The 11207-nt window shown below is 40.4% G+C and overlaps 1 non-coding gene across 1 annotated transcript; it reads right to left on the bottom strand.

Annotated features, from left to right (window-relative positions):
* Positions 1–10848: 10848 nt before the first annotated feature.
* Positions 10849–10952, bottom strand: LOC130952868 (small nucleolar RNA R71). The gene has a single exon (XR_009075043.1). It is a non-coding gene; the product is annotated as a small nucleolar RNA R71 (small nucleolar RNA).
* Between the last annotated feature and the right edge of the window lie 255 nt (positions 10953–11207).

Below are 11207 nucleotides of genomic sequence, written 5' to 3'. Positions count from 1 at the left end.
TTGTAATGTTGTTGTCCTCTGATAAAGTGGTGCACGAAATTGCAATCACACTTTTGCAACTCCGCACAACTAACCAGCAAGTGTACTGGGTCGTCCAAGTAATACCTTGCGTGAGCAAGGGTCGATCCCACAGAGATTGTCGGCTTGGAGCAAGCTATGGTTATCTTGTAAATCTTAGTCAGGAGATCAGAAATTATCAGGATTGATTGTGAAAAGCAAAAGAACATGAAATGATTACTTGTTTTGCAGTGATGGAGAATAGGTTGGGGTTTTGGAGATGCTCCACCTTCTGAATCTCTGCTTTCCTACTGTCTTCTTCATCAAACACGCAAGTCTCCTTCCATGGCAAGCTCGTGTAGGGTTTCACCGTTGTCAATGGCTACCTCCCATCCTCGCAGTGAAAGCTAATGCACGCACTCTGTCACAGTACTGCTAATCACTGGTTTGGTTCCCTCCCCTACCGGAATAGAATCCCTCTTTTGCGTCTGTCACTAACGCCCAGTAGGTTACAGGTTTGAAGCACGTCACAGTCATTCAATCATTGAATCCTACTCAGAATACCACAGACAAGGTTTAGACCTTCCGGATTCTCTTGAATGCTGCCATCAGGTCCTGCCTATACCACGAAGATTCCGATTAAAGAACCCAAGAGATAACTACTCAATCTAAGATAGAACAGAGGTGGTTGTCAGGCACATGTTCATGGTTGAGAATGATGATGATTGTCACGGATCATCACATTCATCCGGATTAGGCACAAGTGTTATCTTGGAATCGAAGCAAGCATGATTGAATAAGAAACAGTAGTAATTGCATTAATCCATCAAGACACAGCAGAGCTCCTCACCCCCAACCATGGAGTTTAGAGACTCATACTGTGGAAAGAAACGTGTAAGAAATGTTATGAGGTCATAATGTCCGGATACAATGTCAAAAGATCCTATAAGTAGTAAACTAGTGTCCTAAGGTTTACAGAATTGAGTAAATGACAGAAAAATCCACTCCCGGGCCCACTTGGTGTGTGCTTGGGCTGAGCAATGAAGGAATTTCGTGTAGAGACCTTTTCTGGAGTTAAACGCCAGCTTCCATGCCAGTTTGGGCGTTTAACTCCAAATTTTATGCCAGTTCCGGCGTTTAACGCTGGAATTTCTGTAGGTGACTTTGAGCGCCGGTTTGGGCCATCAAATCTTGGGCAAAGTATGGACTATTATATATTGCTGGAAAGCCCAAGATGTCTACTTTCCAATGCCGTTGAGAGCGCGCCAATTAGGCTTCTGTAGCTCCAGAAAATCCACTTCGAGTGCAGGGAGGTCAGAATCCAACAGCATCTGCAGTCCTTTTCAGTCTCTGGATCAGATTTTTGCTCAGAACCCTCAATTTCAGTCAGAAAATACCTGAAATCACAGAAAAACACACAAACTCATAGTAAAGTCCAGAAAAGTGAATTTTAATTAAAAACTAATAAAAATATACTAAAAACTAACTAAAAGATACCAAAAACATACTAAAAACAATGCCAAAAAGCATACAAATTATCCGCTCATCACAACACCAAACTTAAATTGTTGCTTGTCCCCAAGCAACTGAAAATCAAAATAGGATAAAAAGAAGAGAATATACTATAGACTCCAAAATATCAAAGAAACATGGCTCCAATTAGATGAGCGGGACTAGTAGCTTTTTGCCTCCGAACAGTTTTGGCATCTCACTCTATCCTTTGAAGTTCAGAATGATTGGCATCTATAAGAACTCAGAACTCAGATAGTGTTATTGATTCTCCTAGTTAAGTATGTTGATTCTTGAACATAGCTAGTGTATGAGTCTTGGCTGTGGCCCAAAGCACTCTGTCTTCCAGTATTACCACCGGATACATACATGCCACAGACACATAATTGGGTGAACCTTCTTAGATTGTGACTCAGCTTTGCTAAAGTCCCCAATTAGAGGTGTCCAGGGTTCTTAAGCACACTCTTGTTGCCTTGGATAACAACTTTATTTCCTTCTCTCTTTTTTTTTCTTTTCTCTTTCTTTTTCTTCCCCTTTTTTTTCGAATTTTTTTTTTTGAATATTCACTGCTTTTTCTTGCTTCAAGAATCACTTTGATGATTTTTCAGATCCTCAATAACAGTTCTCTTTTTCCATCATTCTTTCAAGAGCCAATAAATTTAACATTCTTAAAACAACAAATTCAAAAGACATATGCACTGTTCAAGCATTCATTCAGAAAACAAAAAGTATTGTCACCACATCAAACTAATTCAACTAGTTTCAGAGATAAATTTCGAAACCCTGTACTTCTTGTTCTTTTGTGATTAAAGCATTTTTCTTTTAAGAGAGGTGATGGATTCATAGGACATTCATAGCTTTAAGGCATAAACTTAAATTTTATTAATTATGAACTAAGAACAAGACTCAAATATAGATATAAGATGAAACTAAAAAAAAAAAATAGAAAATAATAAAGAAAAAACGCAAACATAGGCTCCTAATGATAGAGATTTTCACAGAGTTAGAACTCAACAACCTTGATTTTGAGAAGTGGATGCTCCCTCAACTTGAGAGGAGAGCTTTTGGCATTTCATCTCTTGAATTTCACGCCCCTGCTTCTCTTGTTCCTTCCATTGTCTTCTTGGTGATTGGATGTTCAATGGGTATGAATTCATCTTCTTCTATCTTCACCCCAGCCTCTTTACAGAGCAAGGAGATCAAGCTTGGGTAAGCCAATTTGGTTACAGTGGAATTCCTATTTGCAATTGTGTAGATCTCACAGGCAATCATATGATGAACCTCCACTTCTTTTCCAAGCATAATGCAATGAATCATCACTGCCCTCTTGATGGTGACCTCAGAACGGTTGCTAGTGGGCAATATAGAACGCCCAATGAAGTCTAGCCAACCTCTTGCAATTGGCTTGAGGTCTCCCCTCTTGAGTTGGTTTGGGACACCCTTTGAATTGGTTATCCACTTAGTCCCAGGGAGGCATATGTCCTCTAGAACTTGATCCAACCCCTTATCTACTCTCACCATCCTCCTATTAAAGGAATCAGGATCATCTTGCAGTTGAGGCAACTTGAAGATTTCTCTTATTTTGTCCAGATGGAAGTATATAACTTTCCCTCTGACCATGGTTCTGTAGGTATGGTAAGCGGTTCCAGTCATTCTCTGCTTATCTGTTAGCCACAGATTTGAGTAGAATTCCTGAACCATGTTCCTTCCAACCTTTGTTTCAGGATTGGTTAGAACTTCCCATCCTCTGTTTCGAATTTGCTCTTGGATCCCGGATATTCATCTTCCTTCAGATCAAATTTAACTTCCGGGATCACTGACCTCAGACCCATTATTTTATGATAATGGTCTTCATGTTCTTTGGTTAAGAACTTCTCTTCATTCCAAAGATTCTTTGGATTATTCTCTTTCTTGCCTCTTAAATTGGTTTGTTTTCCCTTAGGAGCCATGATATTGATGAATCTTGGCTTAGTGATCACGGAAAAGCACACCAAACTTAGAGGTTTGCTTGTCCTCAAGCAAAATAAAAGAGAGAAGAGAGGGGGAGGAAGAGGAAATTCGAATGGTGTGGTGGAATGAGGGAGCCAAACGTGAATTTATAAGGTGGGGAGGGGAGTTTTCGAAAAAAGAGAGAGAGATTTGAAAAGATATGGACAGAAATTGAGAAAAGGGTGAGTTTTTGAAGAAGAGTTGGGATTAATTTGAAATAGATTTGAAGAATGGTTTTGATTTGTGAAGATTTGAAAGTGAATGATGAAGGATTGAAGTGCATTTATGTAGAAGAGTATGGTTAAAAAGAGGAAAGTTTGAAAAAAATTGAGTTGAAAACAAAAATGTGGTCCCCCCACCTTTCTGGCGTTAAACGCCCAGAATGGCACCCATTCTGGCGTTTAACGCCCATTTGCTACCCTTTTTGGGCGTTTAACGCCCAGCCAGGTGCCCTGGCTGGCGTTAAACGCCAGAAATCCTTTGTCACTGGGCGTTTTTACAAAACGCCCAGGATGCTGCACACCTGGCATTAAACGCCCAGAATGGTGCCCATTCTGGCGTTTAACGCCCAAAATGGCACCATTCCTGGCGTTAAACGCCTAGAATGGTACCCATTCTGGCGTTTAACGCCCAAAATGCCCCTTACTGGCGTTTTTTCGCCAGTAAGCTCATTTTCTCTGCTTTTTGAGCTGAATCCTTCTGTAACTCTGTGAATTCCTTCATTTTTGATACTTGCCTTTGTAAGAACAATTCATACAACCGTCTAATGACTGGGTTGCCTCCCAGCAAGCGCTTCTTTACTGTCTTTAGCTGGACTTTCACTGAGACTCACTCAAGTCTCAGTTTTGAGCATTCCTGCTCAAAATTTCCTTCAAGATAGTGCTTGATTCTCTGTCCATTAACAATGAACTTCTTGTCAGAATCAATATCCTGAAGCTCAACATATCCATATGGTGATACTCCTGTAATCACATACGGACCCCTCCACCGGGACTTGAGTTTTCCTGGAAACAATTTGAGCCTGGAGTTGAAGAGCAGAACTTTTTGTCCTGGCTCAAAGACTCTGGTTGACAATCTCTTGTCATGCCACTTCTTTGCCTTTTCCTTATAAATTTTTGCATTTTCAAAGGCATTGAGTCTGAACTCCTCTAGCTCATTTAGCTGGAGCAGTCTTTTCTCACCAGCTAACTGTGCATCCATGTTGAGGAATCTGGTTGCCCAGTAGGCTTTGTGTTCTAGTTCCACAGGCAAATGACAGGCCTTCCCATACACCAATTGGTATGGAGAGGTTCCTATAGGAGTCTTGAATGCTGTTCTGTATGCCCACAGAGCATCATCCAAGCTCTTTGCCCAACCTTTCTTCGGGCTATCACAGTCCGTTCTAGGATTCTTTTTAGCTCTCTGTTAGAGACTTCAGCTTGCCCATTTGTCTGTGGATGATACGGAGTTGCCACTTTATGGCTGATTCCATATCTAACCATAGCAGAGTATAACTGTTTATTGCAGAAATGAGTGCCCCTATCACTGATTAGTACTCTGGGAACACCAAATCTGCTGAAAATGTTCTTCTGGAGGAATTTCAGCACGGTTTTGGTATCATTAGTGGGTGTAGCAATTGCTTCTACCCACTTAGATACATAATCCACTGCCACTAGAATATAAGTGTTTGAGTATGATGGTGGGAATGGTCCCATGAAATCAATTCCCCATACATCAAACAATTCTATCTCTAATATCCCTTGTTGAGGCATGGCATATCCGTGAGGCAGGTTACCAGCTCTTTGGCAACTGTCACAGTTACGCACAAACTCTCGGGAATCTTTATAGAGAGTAGGCCAGTAGAAGCCGCACTGGAGAACTTTAGTGGCTGTTCGCTCACTTCCAAAATGCCCTCCATACTGTGATCCATGGCAGTGCCATAGGATCCTTCGTGCTTCCTCTCTGGGTACACACCTGCGGATCACTCCGTCAGCACATCTCTTAAAGAGATATGGTTCATCCCAAAGGTAGTACTTGGCATCTGAAATTAGTTTCTTTCTCTGCACATAACTGTACTCTTTGGGTATGAACCTCACAGCTTTATAGTTTGCAATATCTGCAAACCATGGAGCTTCCTGAATGGCAAAGAGTTGCTCATCTGGGAAAGTCTCAGAGATCTCAGTAGAAGGGAGGGACGTCCCAGCTACTGGTTCTATCCGGGACAGATGATCAGCCACTTGGTTCTCTGTCCCTTTTCTGTCTCTTATTTCTATATCAAACTCTTGCAGAAGCAACACCCATCTTATAAGCCTGGGTTTTGAATCCTGCTTTGTGAGTAAGTATTTAAGAGCAGCATGGTCAGTGTACACAATCACCTTTGATCCCACTAAGTAGGATCTAAACTTGTCAATGGCATAGACCACTGCAAGTAATTCTTTTTCTGTGGTTGTGTAATTCTTCTGTGCATCATTTAGAACACGGCTAGCATAATAAATGACATGCAGAAGTTTGTTATGCCTCTGTCCCAACACTGCACCAATGGCATGATCACTGGCATCACACATTAATTCAAATGGTAATGCCCAATCTGGTGCAGAGATGACTGGTGCTGTGACCAGTTTAGCTTTCAGGGTCTCAAATGCCTGCAAACACTGTGTGTCAAACACAAATGGCGTGTCAGCAGCTAACAGGTTACTCAAAGGTTTAGCAATTTTCGAAAAATCCTTGATAAACCTTCTATAGAATCCTGCATGCCCCAGAAAGCTTCTGATTGCCTTAACATTGGCAGGTGGTGGTAATTTTTCAATTACCTCTACCTTTGCCTTATCCACCTCTATTCCCTTGCTTGAAATTTTGTGCCCAAGGACAATTCCTTCAGTCACCATAAAGTGACATTTCTCCCAGTTTAAAACCAGGTTAGTCTCTTGGCATCTTTTCAGGACAAGTGATAGGTGGTTAAGACAGGAGCTAAATGAGTCTCCATATACTGAAAAGTCATCCATGAAGACTTCCAGAAATTTCTCTACCATATCTGAGAAGATAGAGAGCATGCACCTTTGAAAGGTTGCAGGTGCATTGCACAGACCAAAAGGCATCCTTCTGTAGGCAAACACGCCAGAAGGGCAAGTAAATGCTGTTTTCTCTTGGTCCTGAGGATCTACTGCAATTTGGTTGTAGCCTGAATAGCCATCCAAAAAGCAGTAGTAGTCATGACCAGCTAGTCTTTCTAGCATTTGGTCTATGAATGGTAAAGGAAAATGATCCTTTCTGGTGGCTGTATTGAGTCTTCTGTAGTCAATACACATGCGCCACCCTGTGACTGTTCTTGTAGGAACCAGTTCATTTTTTTCATTATGGACCACTGTCATGCCTCCCTTTTTGGGAACAACTTGGACAGGGCTCACCCAGGGGCTATGATGAGCGGATAATTTGTATACTTTTTGGCATTGTTTTTAGTATGTTTTTGATATCTTTTAGTTAGATTTTAGTATATTTTTATTAGTTTTTATTTAAAATTCACTTTTCTGGACTTTACTATGAGTTTGTGTGTTTTTCTGTGATTTCAGGTATTTTCTGGCTGAAATTGAGGGACTTGAGCAAAAATCTGATTCAGAGACCAAAAAGGACTGCAGATGCTGTTGGATTCTGACCTCCCTGCACTCGAAGTGGATTTTCTAGAGCTACAGAAGCCCAATTGGCGCGCTCTCAACGGCGTTGGAAAGTAGACATCCAGGGCTTTCCAGCAATATATAATAGTCCATACTTTGTCCAAGATTTGATGGCCCAAACCCGCGAAGCAATCCGGCCTCAGAAATTCCAGCGTCAAACGCCGGAACAGGAATAAAAGTTGGAGTTAAACGCCCAAACTGGCATGGGGGCTGGCGTTTAACTCCAGAAAAGGTCTCTACACGAATTTCCTTGATTGCTCAGCCCAAGCACACACCAAGTGGGCCCGGAAGTGGATTTTTATGTCATTTACTCATCTATGTAATAGTTTTCTATAAGTAGGACCTTTTACTATTGTATTAGAGAGCATATAGAGAGCCTTTTGATCATGTTTTTATGATTGAACTCACTTTGGAGGCTGGCCATTCGGCCATGCCTAGACTATGTTCTTATGTATTTTCAACGGTGGAGTTTCTACACACCATAGATTAAGGGTGGAGCTCTGCTGTACCTCGAGTATTAATGCAATTACTATTGTTCTTCCATTCAAATTCCACTTGTTCTTTATCTAAGATATCACTCGTTCTTCAACCTATGAACAAGGTGACTGACAACCATTCTTGTTCTACAAGCATTCGAGGCTTTAGTGAATATCTCTTGGATTTCTGATTGCATGATGCATGGTTGATCGCCTGACAACCGAGTGCTCGCCTGACAAACGAGCCAGCCATTCCATGAGATCAGAGTCTTCGTGGTATAGGCAAGAACTGATGGCGGCATTCAAGAGAATCCGGAAGGTCTAACCTTGTCTGTGGTGTTCTGAGTAGGATTCAATGACTGAATGACTGTGACGTGCTTCAAACCTGTAACCTACTGGGCGTTAGTGACAGACGCAAAAGAGTGATTCTATTCCGGTAGGGGAGGGAACCAAACCGGTGATTGGCGGCCTGTGACAGAGGCTTTGCATTAGCTTTCACTGCGCGGATGGGAGGTAGCTGCTGACAACAGTGAGACCCTACACAAGTTTGCCATGGAAAGGAGTAAGAAGGATTGGATGAAGACTGTAGGAAAGCAGAGAGACGGAAGGGAAGGCATCTTCATACACTTGTCTGAAGCTCATACACCAATGATATACATAAGTATCTCTATCTTTACCTCTTCTGTTATTTTCGTTTATCATCATCATATACATTTGAGTCTGCCTGACTAAGATTTACAAGATGACCATAGCTTGCTTCAATACTAACAATCTCCGTGGGATCGACCCTTACTCACGTAAGGTTTTATTACTTGGACGACCCAGTACACTTGCTGGTTAGTTGTGCGAAGTTGTGTAATGCCATGGTATTAGGCGCACCAAGTTCTTGGAGCCATTACCGGGGATTATTTGAGTTGTGAAAAAAAGTATCGTTCACAATTTCGCCGACCAAGTTTTTGGCGCCGTTGCCGGGGATTGTTCATGTTTTGAGCAAGCTTGTGGTAACATCAGATGCCAAGATCCGGCAACAACATCAAGTTCTTGGTGTTATTGCCCGGGATTGTTTAGGCTGGACAACTGACGGTTCATCTTGTTGCTTAGATTAGGTATTTTTTTTTCGAAATTCTTGAAGGTGAATTCTAGAGTGTCATGATGATTTGTTGAAATCTGGCTGGCTGAGAAGCCATGTCTAATCTGATTGGACCGAGGTTTCAACTTATCACCACAAGAGCTTGTTGATTTCGTATCAATCTTGCTCTTGGAGCAGTGATTTGCTAAGATTTGGCTGACCTTTGGTCATGTCTAGTGTTTTGGACCGAAGCTTTCCTTGGAAGCTTGGCTGGCTGTGAAGCCATGTCTAATTCCTGGACCGGAGTCTTAGACTAGCATTGCACTGATTCCTGGAATTCTCATTAAGAATTTTGATGCCTTTTTCATACTTAATTTTCGAAAAAACACAAAAAAAATTTATAAAACCATAAAAAGACCAAAAAGATTTTATGTTTCTTGTTTGAGTCTAGAGTCTCATCTTAAGTTTAGTGTCAAATGCATGTTTTTGTTATAATTTTCGAATTCATGCATATATTTCTTGTTTTGATCTTTGAATTCTATTGACTTGAAGTATTTTGTGTGTCTCATATGCATTCTCATATTGTTAGTGTCAGTAGTGCACAAACTGCTAAGTTTGGTGTCTTGCATGCATTGTTATTTGATTCTTGTTGCATTTTGATTAATAGAAAAAATCCAAAAATATTTTTAATTTGAGTCTTTTCAAGTCAATGATACAAGGAATTGAAGATTCAGAACCAACTGCAGAGGAATTATACAGAAAAAGCTGAGCATTCAAAAATGCCCAGTGAAGAAGGCAGACTGGCGTTTAAACGCCAGCCAGGGCACCTGGTTGGGCGTTTAACGCCCAAAAGGGGTGCATTTTGGGCGTTAAACGCCAGAATGTATACCATTCTGGGCGTTTAACGCCAGGATGGTGCCAGGGGGAAGATTTTGTTTTCAAAATCAATTTTTCTTAGTTTTTCAAATCAAATCTTTTTCAAATCAAATCTTTTCAATCAAATGTTTTCAAATTCAATTTCTTTCCTTTTAAAAAGATACTTACCAACAATTAATGATTTGATTGAACATCACAAGATTGTTGCCTTTTCTGTTGAGAGAGGTTTAAATGTTTCAATCATATCTTTTCTTGTTAGGCAAGTCATTAATTTTCAAAATCATATCTTTTCAAATTGTTTTCAAATCATATCTTTTAAAAATGTTTTCAAATCATATCTTCTCAATCACATCTTTTTAAACCCATAACTTTTTAATTAAATCTTTTTAACCACATCTTTTTCAAAATAGTTCTCAATCAAATCTTTTTAATTTCTAATTTCAAAATCTTTCTCAAAAATCACTTTATCTCTTTTCCACTTTGATTTTCGAAAATCAATTAACATTTTTCAAAATGTTTTCAAATTTTTTTTAATTGAATTTTCGAAAATTCTCTTCCCTCCTTCCCACATCCTTCTATTTATGGAGTACTACTCCTTCTAAATGCACAATTCGAATTTTATCTATTAAAATTCGAATTCTCCTTCTCCTTCTTCTTACTATTTTTCTTTTCCTCTGACATTTCAAGGAATCTCTATACTGTGACATAGAGGATTCCACATTCTCTTCTTCTTTTTCTATTTCTTATGAGCAGAAGCAGAGACAAAGGCATTCTTGTTGAAGCTGATCCTGAACCTGAAAGGACCTTGAAGAGAAAGCTAAGAGAAGCCAAAGCACAACTCTCTTTAGAGGGCTTGACCGAATTCTTCAAGGGAGAAGACATGACAGCCGAAAATAACAACAATGCCAACAATGCAAGGAAGGTGCTTGGTGACTTTACTGCACCTACTCCTGATTTCTATGGGAGAAGCATCTCAATCCCTGCCATTGGAGCAAACAACTTTGAGCTAAAGCCTCAATTAGTTTCTCTAATGCAACAGAATTGCAAGTTTCATGGACTTCCAATGGAAGATCCTCATCAGTTTTTAGCTGAGTTCTTGCAAATCTGTGACACAGTCAAGACTAATGGGGTAGACCCTGAGGTCTATAGACTGATGCTATTCCCTTTTGCTGTAAGAGACAGAGCTAGGACTTGGTTGGACTCACAACCTAAAGAAAGTCTAGACTCATGGGAAAAGCTAGTCAATGCCTTCTTGGCAAAGTTCTTTCCTCCACAAAGATGGAGTAAGCTTAGAGTGGAAGTCCAAACCTTCAGACAGAAGGATGGAGAATCCCTCTATGAAGCTTGGGAAAGATACAAACAATTAATCAGAAGATGTCCATCTGACATGCTTTCTGAATGGAGCATCATAGGTATTTTCTATGATGGTCTCTCTGAACTATCCAAGATGTCTTTGGATAGCTCTGCAGGAGGATCTCTTCATTTGAAGAAGACGCCTGCAGAAGCTCAAGAACTGATTGAAATGGTTGCAAATAACCAATTCATGTACACTTCTGAGAGGAATCCTGTGAACAATGGGACTGGTCAGAAGAAAGGAGTTCTTGAGATTGATGCTCTGAATGCCATATTGGCTCAGAACAAAAT

The sequence above is a fragment of the Arachis stenosperma genome, chromosome 9 (genome assembly GCF_014773155.1).
Source record: "Arachis stenosperma cultivar V10309 chromosome 9, arast.V10309.gnm1.PFL2, whole genome shotgun sequence".
In the NCBI taxonomy this organism is placed as follows: domain Eukaryota; kingdom Viridiplantae; phylum Streptophyta; class Magnoliopsida; order Fabales; family Fabaceae; genus Arachis; species Arachis stenosperma.
The sequence above is the reverse complement of the archived record's forward strand: the minus strand, read 5'-3'. Positions and strand labels throughout refer to the sequence as shown.